Raw genomic sequence first — 14,541 nt, forward strand, 5'->3', positions numbered from 1 at the left:
AAGCCTGAGGTAGAGATGGGAACTCATTCTTCACAGGACAGCTCTGGGGAAAATCAGTAGATAAGAAGCGGGGTAGGTAAGGACAGCAAAAGCAGGGAGAAATCAAGCTGATGCCCTGTCCCTACTCTGCTTTCTCTTCCTGTTTGTGCTGCTGTAGAACTTGCCCCCAGTGCTGAAGTGAAAGTCTAAGTAAACTGAGTACTATGCCTAGGAGATAGGGATACTCCTACACAGAGATCGGTGCCCCAGATTGGCAGCCCCCTAATTTGGTCTGATTTTGACCTAAAGTTCTACATCACTGAAACTATTAATCAGGTGTGAGGGCAAGTTTCAATCAGCCAAGCGATGACTGGGGAAATGTCAGCAAGAGGGCTAGTGTTCAGAATTGAATATATTTATAGAACTGAGACAAAAACAAAGATGGAATAAGTGTGACAATAAAATCTAAACATGTTACACTCTGACAGTGTAGAAATAATGCATCTAACAAAAAACAACGAGAGGAGAAAAGATAGAATGTAGAATAAGCTCTCTGATTGCCTCATATATAATAGGAGTCAAAGGATATAACTTAGAACTGACAAACGAAGTAGTAGAAGTTTAAGTATATTTAAGAGTAAAAAAGTAAAAAGTAGTAATGTTGCCTAAAATTGGGTAGTTGAGGACACGGAGAAAGAAGAAGTATAAGCTAATTTTATTATTCATAGAAGAGAAGCAGACACTGTCCAAAGAAACAGGGTCCAAAGATGCTTATATAAAGGTATAAGTATAAAGATGAGCACTAAATCAAAAATACAAACCTTCCTAATTGTTAGAACTAAAATTAATTTTTTAGTAAAGAGCAAATAATATGGGAGAGTAAATGAAGTTGACTGTTGACACTACTGGTTTTATAATACATGACAGATTCAAGTATTTTCTGCAAAGTACCTGCTAATGAATAATAGTTTGTCCAACTACGTCTTTTTATGTTCCACCTATATTTTTACACCAGTTTTGTGAATTTTTGTCAGAAACAGAAGATGACTGTCCTGACTTCCTCTACCACACAACAGTTCAATGACTTAGCAGTGATAACATTTTATTGCAAATTTTTGTGCTTCAAGGCCAAGACTGAAATTTTTCTGAATGAGAAGAACCACCCTCAACCACTGTTATCGAATACTGAATGGCTTTGGACATCAGCTTTTACATCAGACTTGATTGTTCTTAACCAGTTTAACCTCAAATTATAAAGCAAAATAGTGCTTATCTGGGAAACGTAATGAGGTGCAGTCATTGCCACAACCTAACGCTTTGAATCAAAGTAATGTCGAGCTGCTTTCTCCGCTTCTCGTGCTGTCAAAAACCAAAACAAGAAGTGAGGCTTCCATTCCCACACAGCCTTCCAGCAGATATATTTTGTGAGCTCGAACTAAAGTTTCTTCAGCATGTTTTCGTACCTGGATTCAAGTGCAAAGGAAATTTCCATATTTCAAAATTTATTTAACTGTGCAGTCGAGGAGCTTCCACCTAACCTTCAATTGCAAGTGATTAGTCTGCAAAATAATGACATGCTAAAAGACAAATATCAGATAATTTAAGGAAATTCTATAAATGTCTTCCCAGTGATTAATATACTCAATTAAAATCAGATGCTCATGGATTGATATCAGTGTTTGGCAGTACCCATCTCTGTGAAAAGCCACTTTCAAATATGAAATATGTAAATCTCATTACAGATCAGCATTAACAGATGAACATTTGTAATGTTTTGATGATAGGAAACATGAACTTTGAACCCCAATTAAGCAAAATTTTATTTCTGCAAAAAGAATTTCCTTTTCCTCATTAGTGGATCAATATTATTTTAAAAAGTAGTTTAATTATATTTTGAATATCATCAATAAAAAATTTTCATTCTTGTTATATAAGTACCTACGTAATGTGCTTGGCGTACAGAGCCTAAAATATTTACTATCTGCCCCTTTACAAAAACGTATGCTAACTCTGGAATTAGACAAACCACTAGCTAATTAATCAAGGAAAAAGGAGAAATAGCATAAATACTCAAAATATGAAATGACAAGGGAGCATAATCACAGAAATAGAATTTTAATAATCATAAGAAATTGATTTGTATAACAATGCAAAGAAGTTTGAAGAATGAAATGGATAGTCTCTATGAAAATATAATTTACCAAAATTGACTCTAGAAGAAATAGTCTGAACAGATCAGTTTTCATAAAAGAAAAAGTTGCCAAAGATATAGCCCTCAAAAACCAATTTGAGCTGTTCCAGAGCAGAGAAACAAAAAGGAAACTTTTGAATGCTTTTTTGGAATTAAAAAAACAGCAAAGATAAACCATTCCCACTTATGGCTCTCAATTTTAAAATCCTAAATAAATTATTAAGGAAAGATCCAATACTACATTTAAAAATTAATGTATTATGACCAAGTAGAGTTTACTCCAGGAATATAAGAATGGTTCAATGTTAGGAAATATTAATATTAATCATATATAGAGAAAATTCATGTGGACATCTTCATAGATGCTGAAAAGGCATTTGACAAAATTCAACACTCAAAATACAAATTGATGGAATGAATACATGAATTTATATACATATATACACACCTATACAATATAGTGTATATATGCAAATATATGTATATATAATAAAAGACATATTCCAAATCTGATGTGGAAATATTGGCAGCATTCCTTTAAAGTTAAGAACAAGAAAATGAGTCCACTGTTACCACTACTGTTTTCACATTGTATTGAAGGTATTAGCTAACATAGACAACATTAGAGAGAAAGAATTGGAAAAAAAAAGTAAAACTATTTCTATTCGTAGAGAATATGACTATATACCCATAGAATCCATGAGAATAAATTGAAAGTAAGATAATTCAATAAAGTAACCAGATATGAAATTAAAATACAAAAAAACAATAGCTATTATATGTACAGCAACCATTAGTAGGTGTATAGAAGAGAAAGTACAATTTTTCAATATCAATAAAAATAAAATACTGGGAATAAACATAACAAGAACATGCAAAAGACGAGTAGGAAGAACATTAAAACACTCTTGAAAGAGCCAAAAGGTGACTTGGACAAATGGATAGATATCATGTTCTTGGATAAGACAATACAAAGATGTCGGTTCTCCCTAGGTTAATGTATACATTCAGTATGATCAGGGATTTTTTTTTTTCAGAGAACTAGACAGGCTGTTTTTAAAATTCACATGAAAAGGTAAACACCCACAAAAAGAGTAGCAGTGTGGGGATTTTAGCCCCATCAAGTACTGGAATATACTATAAAGTTTGAATAATTAAAATAGTATAATAATGGCATGAATAGACAAATAGAAAAGAAAGTCAGAAATAAATCCAAATATATAGAAGAATATCAAGTCAGTGGAGCAAAGATGGACTTTTTAATAAATAGTATTGGGACTACTCTGTAGTCATTTGGAAAACAGTTAAAAATTTGAATCCACATCTCATAGCATATGCCTTGATATACTACAAATGGATCAAAAGTTTAAACGTATAAAACGAAGCCATAGAAAACATGGGTGAATTCCTCTGTAACTTTGGAATGAGGAAGCCTTTCTAACTACCATTCAAAATCTAGAAGCCATAAGATTGATACATTTTTGGAGGCTGACTCCACATTCTGCTGGTTTTCCTTTTTTTGTTTTGTTTAGTTTAATATGGTTTATTCAGATCTCTCCATATCACTACATAGAAAACTTCCTCATTCTTTATATAGCTGTATAATATTCTATTGCAGGATATACTACAAAACGTAAAACACACAACAAAAAACAACATAAATGCCCTGCAAGGCAAACACCATAAGTGGAAACAAGCTGAGAAGAAATAAGCAAATCTTATCACAAACAAAGGGCTGATTTCTTTAATATAAGAATACAGAAGAAAAAGTTTAACAATGTATTAGAAAACATTGGTAAATGGACGTCGACAGTTCACATACGCATACACTACATTGTAAACATCTGAAAAGATAACTAAACCTTACTCATAATAAAAGAAATGCGAATGTAAACTTTACTGAGATAACATATCTCATCTACTATATTGGCAAAAATCATGGAATTTGATAACACTATTGGCAAGGTTGTGCTGAAATATGAACTTTCATACATGGCTTATGAAAGTGCAAAGACACACATTTTCTATAGAAAGGAATTTGGCAATATTTATTAATTGATAGATTGTATTCACCATTTGACAATTGAACAATTCCAATTCTTAGGAATCTCTCCTGCAGATACACTTGAATACATATGAAGGGACATAAGTGCCGTGTTATTCACTGATGTATTATTTATAATAGCAAAACAAAACAAAAAAGCCTGTGTAATAACACATATCTATCAATAGAGGAATGGTAGAATAAACTATGGTGTATCCTACAATAGAATGTTATACAGCTATATAAAGAATGAGGAAGTTTTCTATGTAGTGATATGGAAAGATGTCCAGGATAAATCATGTTAAACAAAACAAAACAAAATATGAAAACCAATGTACAGAATGTGGCAGCCAGCCTCCAAAAATACCCACAATGATCCTCACCTGGTATGCACGACCTTGTGAATCAGGGCTGGTCTATGTGACAATAGAATGTGATGGAAGATGGTGTGTGACTTCTAAGGCTTGTCTAAAGGCATTGCAGCTTTTCACCTTGTTTTTCTGAGTGCTTATTCTGGGGGAAGCCAGTCACCATGCCATGGTGACCATCAAGCAGTCCTGTGGAAAGGCCCACATGGAGAGAAACTGAGGCCTCCCACCAATTGCCAGGATCAACTTGCCAACCATGTGGGTGAAACATCTTGGAAGCAGATCCTCCACACGCCTTCAGATGACTATAGACCCAGCTAGTATCTCATTGTGATTGTGATCTCAATGAGTGATCCTGAGCCAGGACCGCTCAGTCAAGCCATTTCTGAATTCCTGACTCACAAAAACCGCAATAAATGATTACTACCAGTATATTTTGGGGTGATTTCTTAGCATTAGATAATGAATACAAAGAACAATGTATAAAATATGTTCCCTTTTTGTATAAAGTGGAGAATAAGAATATCTGTGTGTGTGTATAAATACATATTTTGCACTTGTATTTGAATAAAAAGCACTAGATGGATTAATATGAAAATGGTTATTTCCAGGAGACTAAGAGAAAAGAGTAGATGAGGTTGGGGTGGAAGTGAGACATCTTAGTGTGTCCATCTTTTACTAAAATTTTGATTATATTTTAGTAATTGTATTCATTTATATATAATAAAAAATATATTAAATATATAATATAAAAATGAATAGAATTGAAACCACAAAAAAAATCAAAGATTTTTTTTTTAAAGTGCAACAACTTTTTTTTTTGCTGAGCAAGATTGGCCCTGAGCTAACATCTGTGCCCATCTTCCTCCACTTTCTTTGGGGTGCCATCACAGCATAGCTTGACAAGCTGTTCATCGGTGCACACCTGGGATCCGAACCTGCGAACCCCAGGCCGTCTCAGGGGAGCACGTGCACTTAAACCGCTGCACCACCAGGCAGGCCCCCAAAGATATATTTTTAAAAATTAAATTTTTTTTTTACAAAGTACTAATATCCAGATTAAATCAGAATCTCAGTATTTTTAAAGGTCCCAAATGATTTTAATTGCAGCTTATGTAAAGAAACACTGTCCTAGAAGAAGCTCTTCTCCAACTTTCCAAAACTGACACAAGCAGTAATAGAAAATCTAAATAGTCCTGTAACTAATAAAGAAATTGAATTTATAAATTTTTAAAAATGTCTATAAAGAAAATTCTAGATCTAAATGAATTCACCAGTGAATTCTAATGACAATCTTAAACACTTACAGAGAATAGGAAAAGAAGGAATACTGCCCAACTGATTTTTTTCAGGCTAGAATAATTTTGATACGAAACACATGTCTATATAAAGAAAGGGAAATTATAAGCCAATCTCACTCATGAACACAGATGCAAAAATTGTATCACACATGCATACCAAATTTCCTCTTATAAGGACACCAGTCAGATTTGATTAGGGCCCCCACAACGGCCTCATTTTAACTTAATTACCTCTTTAAAGGCCCTGCCTCCAAATACAGTCACATTCTGAGGTACTAGGGGTCAGGATTTCAACATATAAATTGGGAGGGATACAGTTAAGCCCATAATAACAAGGTAATGAAGAATTATGGGGCCAAGATCCAAAGGAAGGAAGACACCTGAAGAAGTGAGCTTGAATGTCCCGCTTATTTTCTCCTAGAGTTGGGAACCAATTCTGGAAGAGGCAGCTGAGAGGCTGAGAAGTTAAGCATAGTTTTTGATAGATTTGCAGAGCTGAAAAAACTGGAGAAGATGGCCTACCAAAGGGCTTAAAAAGCTACACCCTTAGAGTGAGAGTGATAAAATGGGCTTCACTGAAATTGAAGCCCAGCTTTGAATCGCCTCAGTTCCTGATTGGATTAAGGTGATTCAAGATTACCAATACTAAAGCCCCATCAGTCTTCCAAAGGCAAACAAATTCTCTCTGGAGGAAGATAAAAAAATCCTAGGCCTCAAATATTTCTTCAATTTTTTCATATACAATACTGGCACTCAACAATAACTAGCATTCGAGGAGACGAAATACTGACTGAAACCAAAAGAAACAATAGCCAACAGAAAGAGAGCTTCAGCAGATCCAGATAAGCGTTATTAGCTGCACACTTTACAATAAACATGCTTACTATTTTTGTGGTGGACACTCAGCGCTCTACCAGACTCTGTTTACTAGGTGGATTCACTCACTCCAACTCTATCCCCATCCCCAAGTGTTAGCTGCTCATATCCTTTCCCAGGAGAATTGTCCTCACTTGATGGGGTCATCTCTCCCGAAGTTCCCTAGGAGGTTAGCCTGGATCCCCTCCCCAACCCTGGCAGGCAGTAACTGACTAATCCAGGAGTTTTTAAGTCACACACACACACCCTGCCTCAAGGAGGACAATGGTCTGATGCTATTGGTGCTCCAGAGCTCCATCCTATGGGATCAGGTGGAGACTTCAGCTAATGCAATTTTTTAAATTGATTATAGGCTTATTTGGGATTTCTAACTCTTTTGGGATGAATTTTGGTTTCTGGGAGTTTTTCCTTTTGTCTCCATTTTCAAGTTTATTGGCATAAAGTTGTTGAAAATATTCTTTTATCTTCCTAATCCAGACCTTTTTCATTCCTAATATCAATGTTTGAGGTTTTTTCTCCTTAGACAACTGCACCAGAGTTTTGTCTTTTGATTTTGTTTTAGCTTTTGGGTTTGTCTAGCTTCTTTATTGTATTGTTTTCTATTTCATTAATTTCTCTTCTTTATTATGTCACTTTGTTTTGGATTTTTTCCTACATTCTGTAGTTTTTTTTTGTATGTTTGTTTATAAACAAATGTTTATTTCTCACAGTTCTGGAGGCTGGAAGTCTGAGATCAGGTGCCAGCATGGTTGGGTTCTGGTGAGAACCCTCTTCCAGGTTGCATACTGCTGACTTCTTGTTATATCCTGACATGGTGGAAGGGGGTGAGGTAGCTCTCTGGGGTTCCTTTTTTAAGGGCACTAATCACATTCATGAGGGCTCCTTCCTCATGAATTATCTCCTAAAGACCCCACCCCCAAGCACCATCACATTGGGGATTAGGTTTCAACATATGAATTTGGGGGGCAGGGGGACACAAAAATTAGTCCATTGCAAAGACCTTATAAGTCTAACACCTCTACTATCTGATGGTGTGGTTCACAGTTCTTCATCTTGGTTTCTTAGTATACTAGTTCAAATTCTTGAGGAGGAATGTGGTGGGGTCATGTGGTTCCAACATGGTGGTCTAAATCACATAAAGACTAAGAACTTTTCCCAGAAAGGGAAGGTAGGCAACTAAACCTTTCCATTGTGCACCTCTCATTCAATCCTAAAATTGTCTCAGTGTTCCCTCCAGAGGGTTAAGGCACTGTAGGTATTACTGTCTGTCTGTCTCCTGCCAGGCTCAGCTGTGGGCAAGGGGAAGATTCACTGGCAAGCTCAGTCCTACCCATTTCTGGAATCAATCTACACAGTGTTGGTAGTACTTTGAGTGCCCTGTGTCTGCCAGTGGGTGGGGTCTAGAAGTTAGTCTGGGAGCCATAAGCAGCAAGTATCTACCATGAAGGTCTCCTCTCACCTCTCCCTAGGTCTTTCTTTTTTTTAATTGAGATATACTTGACATATAACATTATGTTAGTTTCAGATATACCACATAATGATTTGATATTTGTACATATTGCAAAATGATCACCACAATAAGTCTAGTTAACATCCATCACCATATATAGTTACAATTTTTTTTCTTGTGATGAGAACTTTTAAGATTTACTCTTAGCAACTTTCAAATATACAATACAGTATTATTAACTATAGTCACCATGCTATACATTACATCCCCAGGACTTATTTATTTTATAACTAGAAGTTTGTTCCTTTTGACCCCTTCACCCATTTTGCACTCCCCACCCCCTTCCTCTGGCAACCACCAATCTTTTCTCTGTATCTAGCAGTTTGGGGCGTTTTTGTTTTTGTTTTAGATTCCTTATATATGTGAGATCATACAGTATTTGTCTTAATCTGTCTGAATTATATTACTTAGTATAAGGTCCATCCGTGTTGTCACAAATGGCAAAATTTCCCCTTTTTATGGCTGAATAATATTCCAGTGTGTGTGTGTGTATATATATATATATATGTATATATACACACACACACACATATATACCACATTTTCTTTATCCATTCATCCATCAGTGGACAATTAGGTTGCTTCCATGTCTTGGCTATTGTAAATAATGCTGCAATGAACATGGGAGTGCAGATATCTCTTCGATGTAGTGTTTTCATTTCCTTCGGATAAATACCCAGAAGTAGAATTGCTGGATCATATTTTTAATTAGTCTATCTTTAATTTTTTGAGGACCCTCCGTACTGTTTTCCATTGCGGCTGCACCAATTACATTCCCACCAGCAGTGCACAAGGGTTTCCTTTTCTCCACATCCTCACCAACACTTGTTATTTCTTGTCTTTTTGATACTCACTATAACAGGTGTGACGTGACATCTCATTGTGGTTTTGATTTGCCTTTCCCTGATGATTAGTGATGTTGAGTACCTTTTCATGTACCTTTTGGCCATCTGTATGTCTTCTTTGGAAAAATGTTTATTCAGATCTTCTACCCATTTTGTGATCAGATTGCTTGGGTTTTTACTGTTGAGTTGTATGAGTTCTTTATATATTTTGGATATTAACTCCTTATCACATATATTTGGAAATATTTTCTCCCATTCAGTAGGTTGCCTTTTCATCTTGTGGATGGTTTCCTTTGCTGTGCAGAAGCTTTTTAGTTTGATTTTGTCCCACTTGTTTATTTCTGCTTCTGTTGTTTTTGCTTTGGGTGTCAAATCCAAAAGATCATTGCCAAGACCAATGTCAAGGAACTTACTGCCTATGTTTTCTTTTAGGAGTTTTATAGTTTAGGTCTTATGTTCAAGTTTTGAATCCATTTTGAGTTAATTTTTGTGTATGGTATAAGATAGCAGTCCAGTTTTTCCAACACTATTTATTGAAGAAAATGTCCTTTCTCCATTGTATATTCTTGGCTCCTTTGACATAAATTAATTGACTCTATATGTATGAATTTATTTCTGGGCTCTCTGTTCTGTTCCATTGATATATGTGTCTGTGTTTAAGCCAGTACCATACTATTTTGATTACTATAGCTTTGTAATATAGTTTGAAATTGGGGAGTATGATACCTCAAACTTTGTTCTTCTTTCTCAAGATTACTTTGGCTATTGAGGGTCTTTTGTGGTTCCATAGAAATTTTAGGATTGTTTGTTCTATTTCTATGAAAATTTCATTGGAACTTTGATAGAGATGGCATTGAATCTGTAGATCAATTTGGGTAGTATGCACATTTTAACAATATGAATTCTTCCAATCCATGAGCACAGAATATCTTTCCATTTATTTGTATCGTTTTCAATTTCTTTCATCAATTTCTTATAGTTTTTAGTGTACAGGTCTTTCACCTCCTTGGTTAAATTTATTCCTAGGTATTCTCTCTCAGAAGCAATTATAAATGGGATTGTTTTCTTAATTTCTCTTTCTGATAGTTTGTTATTAGTTTATAGAAGTGCAACACATTTTTGTATATTGATTTTGTATCCTGCAACTTTAAAAATTCCTTTATTAGTTCTAACAGTTTCTTTGGTGGAGTCTTTAGGGTTTTCTATATGTAATATCATGTCATCTGCAAATAGTGACAGTTTTACTTCTTCTTTTCTGATTTGATTGCCTTTTATTTCTTTTTCTTGCCTAATTGCTCTGGCTAGGACTTCCAGTACTATGTTGAATAAGAGTGATGAGAGTGGGAATCCTTGTCTTGTTCCTGATCTTAGAGGAAAAGCTTTCAGCTTTTCACTGTTGAATATATGTTAGCTGTGGGCTTGTCATTTATGGCTTTTATTATATTGAGGTATGTTCCCTCTATATCCACTTTGTTGAGTTTTTTATCATAAATGAATGTTGAATTTTGTCAAATGCTTTTTATGCTTCTATTGAGATGATTATATGATTTTGTTAGTATGGTGTATCAATGTTCTGTTCTTTTTAGAACTTCTTAAGCTGGACACTTAGCTCATTAATCAGCCTTTCTTTTTTTCTAATATAAACATTTAATGCCATAAGTTTCCCTTCAAGTGCCATTTTCACTGCGTCTCATAAATTTTGAAAGGTGGTACAAATGTTTTAATTATCATTCATTTCTAGTTGTTGTTGTTTTTTTTTAAAGATTTTATTTATTTATTTATTTTCCCCACAAAGTCCCAGCAGACAGCCGCATGCCATAGCTGCACATCCCTCCAGTCGCTGCATGTGGGACGCGGCCTCAGCATGGCCGGAGAAGCGGTGCATCGGCGTGCGCCTGGGATCCGAACCCGGGCCGCCAGCAGCGGAGTGCGCGCACCCAACCGCCAAGCCACCAGGCCGGCCCTCTAGTTCTGTTTAAATTCCCATTTTGGTTTCTTTTTTGACTCTGTAGTTATTTAGGAGCAATTTCTTAAGTCAAGCATACACAATTTTCAGTCTTTTTTTTTTGTGAGGAGATCAGCCCTGAGCTAACATCTGCCAATCCTCCTCTTTTTTTTTTTTTTTTTTTTTTGCTGAGAAAGACTGGCCCTGGGCTAACATCCGTGCCCATCTTCCTCCACTTTATATGAGATGCCACCACAGCATGGCTTGCCAAGCAGTGCGTCAGTGCGTGCCCAGGATCCGAACCAGCAAACCCCGGGCCACCGCAGCGGAGCACACACACTTAACCACTTGCGCCACTGGGCCGGGCCCCACAATTTTCAGTCTTTTTTGTTAATTATTTCTAATTTAATTGCCTTGTGGTCAAAGAACATGGTTTATGTGATGCAAGTTTTTGAAATTTGACACTTGCTTTATAGACAAGTACATGGTTAACTTTTATAAATGTTCTTTGGATGTTTAAAAATATATTCTCCAGGGGCTGGCCCCATGGCCTAGTAATTAAGTTTGGCATGCTCTGCTTTGGTGGCCCAGCTTCAGTTCCCGGGCACAGACCTACACCACCCATCAGTCACCATGCTGTGTCAGTGACCCACATACAAAATAGAGGAAGATTGGCACAGATGTTAGCTCAGGGTGAATCTTCTCAGCAAAAAAAATATATATATATATTAATTTATATATAATGTATAAATATTTATATAAAAATGTATATTAAATATTTATATATACATACATATATGTATTCTCTAATTGTTGGGTTTGGTGTTCTGTATATATCCAATAAATCAAGACTGTTCATTTTGCTGTTTACATTCTTATTAACTTTTGGTCTGTTACCTTATTAAGTATGTTAAATCTCCTGCTCAGGTTGTGGATTTGTCAATTTTTTTCTGTAGTTCTACTAACTATTGATTTTTGCACCTTTGAGACTATTTTATTAGGTAAGTACATGTATTTTATGTTCCTGGTGAATTTCCTGCTCTGTAAAGTGGAGACAATAATACCTATCTTATAAGGGTTGTGATGATGAAATATAAATTTATACAGATCACTAAGAACAATCCGTAACACATTGTAAGCAGTACTACATGAATGTTTGCTGTTTTTTAATCCTATCTGTTAGCCACTACTTTAGGACTGGCAATCCTGGTCTTTTCTTGTGAGTATTGATATTTTTAAATTTCTTCTTGCCTTTTTCACTTTTTTTTTTTTTTTTTTGCTGGGAAAGATTCACCCTGAGCTAATATCTGTTGCCAATCTTCGTCTTTTTTTCTCTCCCCAAAGCCCCAGTACATAGAACCAATAGGATATACATACTTCACCCTCTAGCACATCCAAAATCTGCTCCTTCTCTGGTATACCCTATCTCAGTGAATGACACTGACAGTTGCCCAAATCAGAAATCTGAAAGTCACCTTCATCATCTTTCTTACCACCCTATCCAATTAATCACCAGGGCAAATTGATTCCATATCTTAAATCTCAAGTCCGTTCACTTCCTTGTTGCCCTACAATCTAACCTAGTCTAGACCACTAAGATCTCCCATTGTCTAATCTTACTCTTCAACATAGTATGTTATTTGAATGAGCCTCATAAAATGGGAATCTAATCATGTCACTCTTCCAGAGTAAAACTCTTTCACTTTTCCCCATTTCCTTTAGGAATAAAGTTTAATTGCCATGTCAGGCTTTATAGGGCCCTTCATTAACCACCAGCATCTACCACTCCTTCTTATTGCACTTTGTTCCAGCCACTGTAAATCTCTTTTGGATCCTCCAATGTGAGGATGCTTTCTCTTCTCCTGGCCTCTACACATGCTGTTATTCTCTCTCCACAAGCAATTACCTCCAAGCTAACTCATAATTCTTTAGTTCTCAGCATAAAAGTCACCTGGCTCTGGGAAGTTGTTCATCCCTGTTCTACACGCCAACTGCCATCTCCATACACCCTCTAGAGCTGCTCAAATTAGCCTGGCAACTATAATGAAGAAAGCAGAGTTGGCTCTATTCGTCTCTTTTGTGAAGTTTGTTCCTATGAGATGATGCAATCCAGAGAGAGAGGAAATTTCTGATAATTAAGGAATGCCAGAATTTCCAGGATTCTTTTTTTTTTTTTAAAGATTTTTTTTTTTTCCCCCCAAAGCCCCAGTAGATAGTCGTATGTCATAGCTGCACATCCTTCTAGTTGCTGTATGTGGGACTCAGCCTCAGGATGGACGGAGAAGTGGTGCCTCGGTGCGCGCCCGGGATCCGAACCCAGGCCGCCAGCATCGGAGCGCGCGCACTTAACCACCAAGCCACGGGGCCGGCCCTCCAGGATTCTTGTAAAAATAAATAGAAAAAGCCAAGAGCACCAGCAAAGTAAGTGATGAGAATCGCAGGAAACAGCCTTAAAATTATGAAATAACTTTAAAAAGTAGATTTTTATGGAGAAAAATGGGTCATTAAGAACATAGATATATTATAAGACTAAAAGATTATTTCTAAGACCAATGACTTAAAACAACAGCAAGTTCATGATGAAAATTATGTTGAGGTATGTTCCCTCTATACCCACTTTGTTGAGAGTTTTTATCATAAATGTATGTTGAATTTTGTCAAATGCTTTTTCTGAACCTATTGAGATGATCATATGATTTTTATCCTTCATTTTGTTAATGTGGTGTATCACATTGACTGATTTGTGGATGGTGAACCAGCCATACATCCCTGGAATAAATCCCACTTGATCATGGTATATGATCCGTTTAATATATTGTTAGATTTGATTTGCTAATATTTTGTTGAGAATTTTTGCATCTATGTTCATCAGGGATATTGTCCTATATATAATTTTCTTGCGGTGTCCTTGTCTGGTTTTGGTATTAGGGTAATGCTGGCCTCGTAAAATGAGTTTGGAAGAGTTCCCTCCTTTTCTATTTTTTGGAGGAAATGGGGGTGAAGAGGGTCAAAAGGTTAAAAAAAGAGGCATAGGTCTGTTTTACCCAAGCATATTGATGCTTTCACAGATTATTTCTGCTTTTCTAACCTTTGCACTCACAGGGATCTTCCCCTGTGGTCCTAAAGAAAAAAAAAGCAATTATTATAATAATTTTTCTTATTCAGTAGTAATCAAAATCGTATCTGCAGTATGGCTTATGGCAATTTCTCAAGTAAGATTCCATCTAATAGCACTGTATATATTTAATATGTGTTCACACTCATTTCTTACAACTTATGAATTTAAGTTTCAGCAAGGATACTTTTTAGTGTTTCTTTGGCCTATTTTAATATGTCAATTATTTAGCAAAGGTTAAATCAGTTAAGGTTAAATTATTTTAAAATGAGTCCACAGTAATAGTATTTTTAATAGAATACATGCTTCTTTTGAGAAATTAGAAATATGTACTAAATAACCCCAATACAAAATTTTAATAATAGAA

This window comes from Ceratotherium simum, chromosome 7, assembly GCF_057802395.1.
Source record: "Ceratotherium simum simum isolate JZ-2026a chromosome 7, ASM5780239v1, whole genome shotgun sequence".
Taxonomy (NCBI): Eukaryota; Metazoa; Chordata; class Mammalia; order Perissodactyla; family Rhinocerotidae; genus Ceratotherium; species Ceratotherium simum.